Raw genomic sequence first — 12,560 nt, forward strand, 5'->3', positions numbered from 1 at the left:
CTAAGAGAATACCTAGGAGAAATATTGAAGCCAGATGCACTGTCAAAGACTTCCTGAATAGGACACAAACAGCATGGGAAATAATAGCAACAATTAATTAATGGGACTATATCAAAGAGCTCTATACATCAAGACAAAACAATAAAATAAAGACACAATCTATAAATCAAACAAAATCTTTGCCAGCTGTTTTTCTGACAAACGATTAATATCTAGAGTCAATAATTAAAAAGCTTAAAAAACAAACACCAGTGAAGGCCTTGGCCAGAGGCATGTGTGAGATGGATAAACTGAGCTAAGGGACTTTGGGGTCCACAAACCCAAAATTCCCCAGAATGCATGGGTAGAGATTAGCAGATAGCTTATTGCACCATGAATCAACAGTAGGACCAACTTGCACTGCCTTAAGGAACGAATGCCCTGGCCTTTTTCTTCCTGACACCTATTTATTATTTGCATTAGTCCCCAAGCCAGTCACTTAACAGTCCCCCAACATTCTCTTGTCCCCTACCAGAGTTCTTTCCCAGATGCTTCTTTTTCCTTCCCTCTTTGTTTCCTGATTCTATCAATAAAAGGCCACTGAGTTTGGGGCTGCCATTTGAGGATTTCTGCACTGAGAGCATTCATTTCACGGCAGGCCCTCTGGCTCCTCCAGGTGGGTTGGACATTGAATCCAAATAATAAGTAAGTCATCTTAAGTCTTTTTGTACTGTGCCATCGTGACAATGGTGAACTGCAACAAACACCAAACAATCAAATAGCCCAGTCTATAAATAAACAAATGAATTAGACACTTTACAAAAGAAGGACAAATGGCCAATAAGTATATAAAACTGTTTAATATCTTTAGTCATTAGGAAAATGCAAATAAAAACTATATTTAGATAGTACCTAACCCTATTATGAAATACTATCATAAAGAATACAAAAATAAATAAATAAATTCTGGTGAGGATACAAGGAAAAATAAACCCTGCCATACAATTGGTAGGAATGCAAATTAATACAACCACTATGGAAATCAGTGTAGAGATTACACAGGAAAAAAAAAACTAAAAACAGCTACCATTTTATCCAGCTATACTAATCCTTGCTATATAGCAGAAGGAAATAAAAGCAGCATACTGTAGGGATGCCTGCCCATCCATAGCACAGTTTACAATAGCCAAGATATTAAACTAGCCTAAATACTCATTAAAAGACAAATGTATAGAGAAAATGCAGTATGTATACACAAGTATTATTCAATCATACAGAAGGTAATTTTGACATTCACAGGAAAATGGATGGATCTGGAGATAATCCTGTGGAGTGCAGTGTGCCAGACTTAGGCATGCATGGGTTTTTTCTCCCTAATACATAGAATCTGAAAAAACTAATAAAAATTAGAAGCAGATAATTACCAGACAGGTAATAAAGAAGAGTGGGGTATAAGAATACACAATAAGGGGGATTGATATGATCAACATATGTGCATTGAAACAAAATGAATATTAAAGTAGGAATGAGTCCAGAGCAGAGCAAGATTGTCTTTGTCACTTTCCTTATCAATGAGCCCAAACATCAGACACCCAAAATTTAAAGGATGAAAGGTTTGTTTGGATTATAGTTTCAGAACCTTCAGTCTATGCTTAGCAGGCTTAAACACAGAAATGGAATGGTATAAGGGTTTGAGGTGAACAAAGCTGTGTAGATCACCATACATACATAGTGGTCAGGAAGCTGAGAGACAAAAGATGACAGGGACAGAGCTCTATCTTTTCACATGACGCACATGTTCTGGCCGGGCCCCACCTCCCAACAGCACACACAGCTGCTGAATTCATCAGTGAATGATTACAATCTTCTAGCCAGCCCTTCTAGAGCAGGCAGCCCTTGGGATTTCTTTTCAAAGCAAAGTCTCATTTTTGGACCCTTGGGCCTGCAAAGGCTAGGGACCTCCTGAGTCCTGGAATGGCCTCAATGTGTCATTCCTGTCTTCCTGATGGCAAGTGCTCAGCTCGTTTTTGATATAAAACTTTTAAACAACCAAAAACTTTTTAAGCTCTCCTCTGCTCCCAGTTTACTGGCATTTCCTTTCTGGAAAAAGCTAAAAACCATTACAGTGGGATTTTAGTCTCACAAAGGAAAAGGAAGACAATTTTCTGCCACAGTAGATCACACATGTTCCCCTACACAATTGCTGATTGAGTGCTTATTCCCGGATGAAACCACCTGAGCCTGACCCATTTAGCTCGTACCAAATCTGTCTTTGTTCCTTTATTGCTGAGACAAGTACCTAACATCCACAGTTTAAAAGTGGAGAGGTTTATTTTGGCCAGTCTATGCTTGGCCAGCTCCAGGGTAGGAGCAGCATGACAGAAGACCACAGTGTGTAGGAAGACGGTTCACATCATGTTAATCTGGAAGCAGAGAGAGAAGGCAGGAATATTTAATATAGGTTTTTGCCCCAGGTTTTCAGCACAAATCTTCCTGAAAGCACTAGGAGAGAGACACACCCTCCCAGCTCATTTTTCCAGTGACCCGCCTCTTTCAACACCGAGACAGATACAGTGCGCCATGGTTCAGTCTTCTTCCCAAAGCCACACCTGTGAGGGCATGAGGCCTGTAGGGATATACTGTAACAAAGGGGCTGGAGAGCCAAAAGTGATTAAAGTACGTTATGTGAATGTACATATGCATATGAATCTGCCCAAATAAAGTTCATTAATCTATGCAAGCAATGTGCACTAGTGATAAGAGTCCCTGTGTTAAACTTCTTCAGGTATACACCTAGGGAAAATGACTGATTCAGGAGATAAATTTGTGATGTACAGCAGCATTATGAAACATATAAGAAAATGGCCCCAACTGAGGTACATTTTATAAGGAGAAACACACTTAGATAAAAGAACGGCATAGGTAAGAAAACAGAATAACATTTATAAAATCATTCTAAAATTTTTGAACATAGTAAATCTGGAGAATTATAAAGTAACATTATTAAAGTGGATAAGGAATTTTATGCTGCTGTGAAATAAGAAAGAAATAAAAACTACAAAAAAAATTTATCCTGATAGAATTTTAATCATTTGGGACATCAGAGATAGACATCTAGCATATCGTATCTCCTGGAATATCATATCTCCTCTGGCATGTCAAATCTCAAGTTGTCAAATGACAGAAATAATATTCTAGTATTTATTATTTATAGTACATAAAATGTACAATTGAATTGTTATGAATAATAATTTTCTTAAGTTAGGATATATATACTTGTATATGTATGCAAGGTATAAGAATACTTTGTACATATCAAATTCAAATAGAGGTTTCTTTGGTAAAGGAGGCTAAATAGGATGTACTGCAATCTGGGATATGATGATTTCAGAGTGGTTTTTTTTTGTTATTGTTTTTGTATTTTTTATTTCCTTCAAATGAAAGGTATCAAGATAGAATTTTAATAATAATATTTTCTTTCCTTAGTCCTAATGACTGAATTTTTACTACAACAAACACTACTTCAATGACCCAGATAGAATTTTAATAATAATCACTGGGAGACATGGGTCCAGCAAAAATATAAAAGAAATGAAGGAAAAAGTACTTCTATTTACAATGCTATTTATTCTCTTTTCTTTTTAGATAAGGAATAAAAATATCTCTTCTTCACACCCTACACGAGGCACTTTGTGATCATTACCTCATTTAATCTTCATAAATACCCCTCAAGAGATAACTAAATACACTCATATCTCATTACAGGTATTAGGCTCCATTTCTACTGCAAATGCATTTTTTATCAGAACAATATAAAAATAGGAAATCCCAACTGTTTTTAAGTTTATTCTTTTTAAAGGTCATCTTTTCTACTTCAAACAAGGAAAGAAATTGCTAGTAAATAAATAACAAGTAACATGCAGAGGAAGGAAAATAAGCTTAGGCAGTCCTCAAAGTAGTCAAAACAATCAGGAGAAATCAGAAATTGAAACTACTTGAACTCTTAAAAACAATTCATCAAAAAAAATTCATCTTCCCTATAAGAGAGATTTCCCTGATTTGAGACAAAAAGATATACTCCTCAATTAACATCCAACTAACTGTAGATGTTATGCTTGTGTAGAAACCCTCAATAATCCCAAGTAGTGAAATAAACTAAAATTTACCATAAGTAAACATGGGCCATATCTATGACAGAACCTGAAAAATAAAGCTATGTCAGTAAATTAAGTATAGGTTCAAAGAATATGCCAGTTTGAGGACAAAGGCAAGTATGGGAAAGAAAAAATTCCCATGTTCTTCCAACTCATTCAGAAAGAAGGTGAATATGACCCAGAAGGCTCTGGGTTTTCATTGGTTTTCCATGGTGTTTCTTCAACTTTACTCTGTCAGACCCCAGATCAGAAGCCCAATGTGGAAAGCAGCAGCAGAAATTCATGTGTCTGGTGCTGGCAAAGTTTGATTTGAGAGTCACTCTCAATCTGTTGGCATGAAACAGGCTGTCCAGGAGATATGATATGCCAGATGTCTATCTCTGATGTCCCAAATGATTAAAAGGAGGAAGAGAATTTTCCTGAAGAACTAGAAGCAGTAATAACATTTTGCAGTGGGTTTTTTTTTTTTTCTGCTGCTCACAATGGGCCACAGAGGCAGCTACCACTAGAGTTCACAGAGCTTCTCAAGAATGTGAAGCACTTACAAATGATAAAATGGAGACTCATGCCCAGAGCCTCTGACTCTGATCTTTTCTCATACTATGATGATTCCCAGCATCTAGTATGAGTTCTATGGCTATAAAAGCTCTTTCTCAGTTGTAGCTATTTCCTATTAACCTGTTTGATTGACTGACATTCTATCATCAGCTTTTCAGATGTCTCATGAAAGAAATAATTTTTTACTAAAGTACAAATATAAAGGGGCTTAGTGTTCTTTTTAACCAGAGACCTAGTGATTCCAACCATAGGACTAATTCAACTAAAGCAAAGCGCCAGATACATGAACCATTTAGTGTAGTATCTGGTGTAATAAGTTCTGTGATAGTAAAAAGAAAAGCAAAGAATGCAATGGGAAGGTCAGGAAATGGATGGAAGGGAAACAAAACAACTTCTGCAAATAAATCAAAGCCTACGAACAGGGGAATAAACTGCAGTGTGTTGAAAGCCAGAACAATGTTTTTCAAGCCACAAGTTTTCAATTCATAAGGAATGATGAAAATATTTTAGTTGCTCAGAGCCAGGAGGTCTTTTTAATGAAATGGATGCAAAATAAAATAGTAAGAAATAGAACAAAGTATAATAGAAAGTATGACAGCATATCACCTCTTGCAAGAATAAGAATTATCTTTAAAAAAAAAAAAAAAACGGGGGCCGGGGAGATGGCTCATTGTAATAAGTGCTTCCCTGGCAAGCACAAGGGCCTGAGTTCAATCCCTGGTTCCGAAAAAAAAAAAAGAATTGTCTTATGAGACTTATTTCTCTGTAAATATGTGTATATGCATACTAAGTACAATGTAAAATACATTTTTTTAGTGTGAGGCACAGGAAAAATTTTGAAATGCACTGGCATAGATTATTATTCATTCATTAAATTTTATTTATAAGAAATCTTGGAGGTTGTGTATAATGTTATGAAAAAGCAGGTTACAACATGGTACAGAGATTATGATAGAAATAGCTGAAAATATGAATGTAGGTAAGTAGAGGGCACAAAAGATAAAAGCAAAAAGGAAAACAGGAAGTCATTCTGGGGAGAAATATGTGACTATTAGCCTTCATTTCAGCAGTTTCTGATGTTGCCGGTCAGGTGGAAGACCCAGTGCTATTGTGGCCTACTGGACTCTTTTGGAGTGTTTTGCTGAGTTTACACACCTATGATGTTCAAATAACGGAACTTAACAAGAAGAGGGTATACAGATGAATGTCCATTTTGTATCTGTGTATTCAGGGTGGTTGGGATAGATATATAGTTACATTCTCTTGATGAATGGAGTGATTTGTTCTAATGGTGTTTGTAAGTAGGATGTCATGTCCGCATCTTGTGCGGCAATTAACCACTGGGAAGAATGTATGCAATGTGTTAATTATTGAAACTGTCCTGCCAATTTGATTTGAGGCTGTCTCATTGCTATTTGTTTATCAATAAAATTATGGGGGGAAAAAGAAACAAATGGACTATTCTACAATTAACTGATTCAAACTTGCTTTAGACTCTGTCAATAATTCCAGTAAATAAAATAAATAGGAATATACTTAAAGAATTTAAAGAGCCAATCTCTTATGAAAACTTGCAAACTGAACTACAATGCCAGGTAAATAAAATATTCCAGTAGATGGAACAAAACAACTTTAGAGCCATCGACAGCTTCTGTCCACACACATGTCTATAGACACACACAAACACTGAGTGGGACAACCAACTGAACAATCTGTTGCTTATTTATTTCTAAGCATTACCTAGTGCATCTGATTCTTCCCAATAACAAAATAAAAAAGTTGGGCCGGGGAGATGGCTCAGTAGAATAAGCTCTTCCCTGGCAAGCACAAGGGCCTGAGTTCAATCCCCGGTTCTGCCAAAAAAATAAATAAATAAAAATTAAAAAAGTTATTATGTGGCAAAGTAGATGAAACAGCTAATAGTTACTGAAAAGGTGAAGAGAAAATGTAAAAGAAGTACTGAAGGAGTTGCATTGTCTTCAGCAATTTCTGTTACCTATTTTCAATTTACTGAATTTTCTCTGTGACTTACTATAAAAAAATAGCTGTGCTTCATAAAAAAATAAATGATCAACATAAAGATTAATGAGATTCACGTCAAGTTAAAGTGCTTCATGAAGCCATTTTACCAAATCTGTTTATTGTTTAAGCAGAGTAATATTTAGAGTTAGAAAAAGCTAAATGTGGAGTTTCAGAAGGGGTGAGAGAGGAATGCAGGGAAACAGACTGTTGTCACCATAAATGGAAACAGCTGGAGAAAACAGATCAGCAAATTTGAGATTTCTTACAGTGTATTCCCCACCATCCAATAAAATAAGAGCAACCTGTGCTTTCAGTCATTCAAGGCTGTAAATATTTAGCAATGACTCAGTGTCAAGTTTACTGTGGTACATGGTACCCCACACAATCTGCACTGATATACTGATCAAACATAAATTCAATGCTTATTTACCTAAATAGTTAAAACCTCTGATGCGCATGGCAGGAGGAATTTTCAGCATCTATACCCTTTTATTTCTTTCAGATTCTTATCATTGATTGAGAAGATATATTTGGTGACACTAATAGTGCTTTAAAAGGCAGTCAAATACTAAAGGAGAATACCAAAGTTCTTATTTTAAGATGTACCTGTTTTAAAATAATAAAAATTAAATCTCAGTCTCTATTTACATGGGACAATTAAGATATATCATTACTCCTGGCTGAGCCTCAGGATCAGGAAGGAAAAGGCATAACAGCTCGATCTGGGGAAGATAGTGGGAACAAATCAGTATCACTCCACAGACTGAGTGCTCTTGCAATGATAATGTAAGGACAAAGTATGTTTCCCTTCTCTAAATTTCTATTATAGAACAGGAAATATGAACATGTACAAGGTGTTCTACATATATGACTGCAAACTTTAAAGGTTACTCTTTCTCTGAAAATTAATATCAAACATTTCTGAATGGAGTTTCCCTAAATAAAACTCAATCTATTAATTCTTGGTGGAAATTTTATAAGAATAGTTTCTTCAGTAGAGACCGGGGGCCACCCCATCCTTAAGTTGAGAAACCAAATACCAAAATTTAAGATCAAGTTTTTCATTTTATACATTGAACTTTTTGATCTAGGGCAGATACTACCAATGAATAAAGAGAAAATTCCTCACACTGGGGAAGGACATTATATCTTTCGAGTAAGTGAAGTACCATGTGGAGCTCTCAATGACGGAATTAAGACTTATATTCTCTATCACATCTCCATGTCATCTGCAGTACAGATCCTGGGGGGAAAAGAGAGAGAGAAAGTGACTCCAGATTCTCATGCAGTGAGAGTACCTCTAAATTTTAAGTGGAATTTTCTAAAGTAAAGGAAATGTACTTTTTAAAACATCTGTGTCAAAGATAGTGTCAATTCATGTAACCTCACTCTTTAATATAATGCCCTCATTCATCAAGGCACTGACTAGCACTAATGTGAACTATTGCTTGCATTTTCTGATACTTCAAATTTCATTAATACATGACACACCTGCCATAAAAATTAGTAAGACCCCTATCAAGTTAAACAACTTAATAAAGCTAACTCAGCTTGTCTGAAGTTACTTTGGATAACAAGAGATTGACTTAGAGGATCATATGTAGAAGAGGTGCTTATCTTCTGACTAAAGTTACATGACATAGAAATATTTAAGAATTCACTAAGCCAAAATTGTACATGTGCAGTAGATATACACACACAACTTCATTTCACAAACATCAACTCCCTCTAAAATGTCTTCCAGCTCCTAAAAAATATGTAATCTTTGTAGGAGAAATAATCTAGTCCTTGGACAAGCTAAGGAGATTGTTCATTTATTTCCTTGCTGCTATTTTATTTTCTGTTTTAGCTAACTACACTCTTTCCATGTTTGAGTCTAGAATTTTAATGAAATGACCTAGTGTTATACTATAAATACCTTGATAGTGACATTTTCTAGACATGATACTATATGGTTTTTAAGTATGACTAAAAATCTATTTTGTAAATAAATGACTAAATCTGGCCTAATTTATCATTTCAGCTGACAACTCTTCAACTTCTAACTTTATCAGTAAAAACAGTTCTGATTTATAAAGCACTGGATTCCAGAGACAAGAAACTAAGGCACATGACAAAGTAAATGAAACTTTTATGTCTTTTTCACGATCTCCTTATCTGCAAAGCTTTACCTTTACCAAGTACCCTCAAATTCACTATGGCATCGTTCTGTGATTCCCACATGCAAGACAGACTGAGCCATGGTTAGCATTACCCCCAATTTACACATGAAGACAGAGACACAAAGAGATTAGGTAATCATACAAAGCCATGCAAAAACAATGCAGAAGAAAAATCAACTCCTGTATCCTAGTTGCTAATTCGTCTTCTAGTACATCATTTCTCCAACATCAAGAAATGTGTTAAAGAACTCTAAGTAATAGCAGTAGGGCCAGGAAGATAGCTCAGTAGAATAAGTGCTTGCCTTGCAAGCACAAGGGCCTGAATTCAATCCCCAGTTCTGAAAAAAAAAAGTGATAGCAATAATTACTATTCCCCTAGATTCACCTCACTCCTTTGCTGAGAATAAGCAGTTTTCAACTAATATATATAGTTGGTTTCTTCCAAAGTTTTCTCAAGTGCCCTGAAATTTTCAAAAGAGATCTCTATTGCTATATAGAGTATGAGAAGCTTTTGGCTCATCTTCCCATATGTCAGTTGAATCTATTAAATTTTGAACTCAGTGCTTTTCTAAAGTATTTAAGATTCAGTGCTCAAATCCTAAATTTCTCAAGGGTCGGCAAGTCAAATTCATTTACACTTCATCCCTGAGCCTCTTTCCTTTGTATTCTCACTTTTATATAAAAAGTAATAAATCAGTGACCCATGCTTTTCACTCAGAGACTCTTTGGTCTGTATTTTAATCACTTCTTATCTGATGCTTCCCTGTAGTATACCAGGCTGAAAATAAGTATAACTATTTACTTCTCACTGGATTCTTTGAACAACTTCTATCTGGTCAGTCCAATGCTGAGTAAGTTGGCAGTTACAAAATCATGAGCTCAACTCTGCTATGATTCATAAGGCAAATGAGACCAGGCAGGTAGGCTTACAAAACACAAAGAAAATGTTTTGGGGATTTTATATTTTTAAAAAGTTCATCAGGGCTGGGGAGATAGATCAGTAGAATAAGTGCTTGCCTGGCAAGTGCAAGGGCCTGAGTTCAATCCCTGGTTCTTTAAAAAAAAAAAAAAAAAAAAGTTCATCACCAGCTAATGAATAGTGAGCAAAAAGAAAAAAGCTCTATTTATAATGATACAAAGGTGAAGTCAAGCATCATTAAAATAACAGTGGTATAGATCTGTATTTACTGATATGAATTATTAACAACATTTTATGGAATTGTATATAATATGAGTCTATCCTAATTTTATCCATGCATAAAAGAAACTCTGGAAATTAAAATTCTCCCTAAGCAGGGGAGATAATGGGTTACTTTTACATTTTTAAATTTTAGTTGGTACTTCCTAATTCCTTTCTAATAAATTTATTGTTTCTTACTAGAATGGAAAAAAGTTCAAAGCCTATCTCTAGAAAGTTCAATAATCAGAAATTAATAGAAGAGATTTCCTAATCTCTCAGATGTAAGAAAGGCTATAAAATAAAATGAACATGAAGGAAAAGATAGCATGATATGACAAGTAAATCCTGGCAGGGACTTTTAGTTATGGTGCATGCTCTAATATTTCAAAAATTACAAAATGTAAAGAGGACATTAAAAACAACTTCTTTGTCATTTTTCTCCAGCTGATGTCTTTATTTTCTTGAGAACAAATAGGAAGCTTAGTGAATTGAGAAGAAACCCTTGATTTCCCAGTTAGTCTAGGTTATTAAAGTCACACCAAAATAAGGGTGTTAATAGTTGCTTCATGAACTTCATATGAGAATCTCCTAAGAAAATATGCATAAAAATTAAAATATTAGCCAGGACTGATGACACATGCCTGTAGTCACTAGAAAGGCTGGGAGAGGAGGATCACTGTGAGTTCGAGGCTAACCTAGGCTATATACCATGTACTAAAAAAAGTTGAAACATGGAGTTAGAACCTAAGAAGTGCAATTTAAACAGGAATCTCTGAAATGATTTTTACTTTTTTGTTGTTTGTTTGTTTCTCTTTCTGAAAGAAAAATAAAGCCATTATCCTCCGTAATTTCTTGGAATTCTCCCCTATTCTTCTTCCCTGTGAATTCAACCTCATCATTGCTGGATTTGCCTCTAAATTACAGTAAGCCATGATGTCCCATCTTTAATTAATTTCCTTCTACTCCACACCTCCTTTCTGGATGACTTTGTTCCCAAGTCTCAGATCCTAGCCTGAAAGCCAATGACTGCCAAGTCACCATCCTGTAAAACATATTTTCAACTCTTACTTCACTTCAGACTTATCATGTCCAAAATAAAACTCAGCCTTTATCCAATTTCTTTTACCCTCAAAACCCAAATCCACTCTATGTCCCACATTTCCTAATATCTTTCAATGGTTCACTATCTTTACAATTTTCTTGTCCAAGACCTTCATAATCTGACTATGATACCTGTTTCAGATTCTGTTGCCTTAACGTACACAAACTGAGGTTTTCAGTGGTCCTCAAAGCTTCAGGCTCCATTCTTATCCCACTGCTTGGAATTCCCCTCTTAATTTCTTTAATTGGAAAACTCATTTTAATTCTCCCAGACCTTACTGAGACATCATTTTTTCTATGAAGTCATGGAAACAAATGTTTCTTAGGCCATGGAGATGGCTCAGTGACATAAGCACCTGCCTGACAAGCGTAAGATCCTGAGCCCAATCCTTGGTACAAAAGGAAAAGACTTCTTCCTTCATGTTTTCATGACCCTGCCTTCTTTTTGCCTGCAGCATTGCAAGTCAGCCTCTGAATCGCTGAAAAGAGTCAACACACACTACTAAGGTCTCAGCACATTTTACTAAGATTAAACATAGAACTTAACAAAAGTGACTGCACTGAATAGGAGCCCAGATAGCACATCAACAGTTTATCCCTTGTTTTTTATTTCCCCACAAGTTATACAGCTTTGCTGACACTATCTAGTAAAGTTTATATAGTTGTATTTAAGAAAGAGGCTGTGATCTTGCTACACCATCATCCTCGTATGATAGGCCAATATCACCATCTTGGCCAATATCACTATCTAAGCAACCCTCCTGGCTCTTAAAAAAACTCAGCACTTGTATAGGCATGTTTTCATGGGGCACAGGGGTTGGGAGGCAGGGTAGACAAAACTGAGTCAGGACATAACATTCCTGAATGTCTTGCCTATAGATTTCCAGGGACAGAAAGTCTGCCTTTCTATTCCACTAATATAAAAGTTGCCAGTTTTGTGAAATAATGTATATATTTACTGAACTGTGAGCTCTCTGAAATCAAAGTCCATATGCTATTCATATTTGTACATTAAGCAACAAGCAAGCAGTTGGTACCTACTAGGGCATAGTGAATATCATTGGATGAGGAAACTCCATACAAATTTCAAAATCAGGCTTTCTGAAAAATTTGTCCTCTTATATTCTATTTGTAATTTTAGGCTTTTATGATTTTTGTGAAGGATACATACTTTAGAAGAAGGTATTTCAAAGAGGCAATCTTAGGCAGCTAAAATTACGGGATATTAGTGATGGTCTTGTACAATTCACCTTGAATATCATCTTCTGTGCCTGTCTTGTGGGTAAAATAATCTTGATACTGTCTCTCCACCTGGAGTCATAATTATGACTGTGGAAAGTTTTGACTGAGGAAGTCAAAATAAGGATAGGGTCCCTCTTGCCACAGATTTCATTTGAAAAGATC

This window comes from Octodon degus, unplaced genomic scaffold (genome assembly GCF_000260255.1).
Source record: "Octodon degus isolate 3935 unplaced genomic scaffold, OctDeg1.0 scaffold00030, whole genome shotgun sequence".
NCBI classification, from domain to species: Eukaryota; Metazoa; Chordata; class Mammalia; order Rodentia; family Octodontidae; genus Octodon; species Octodon degus.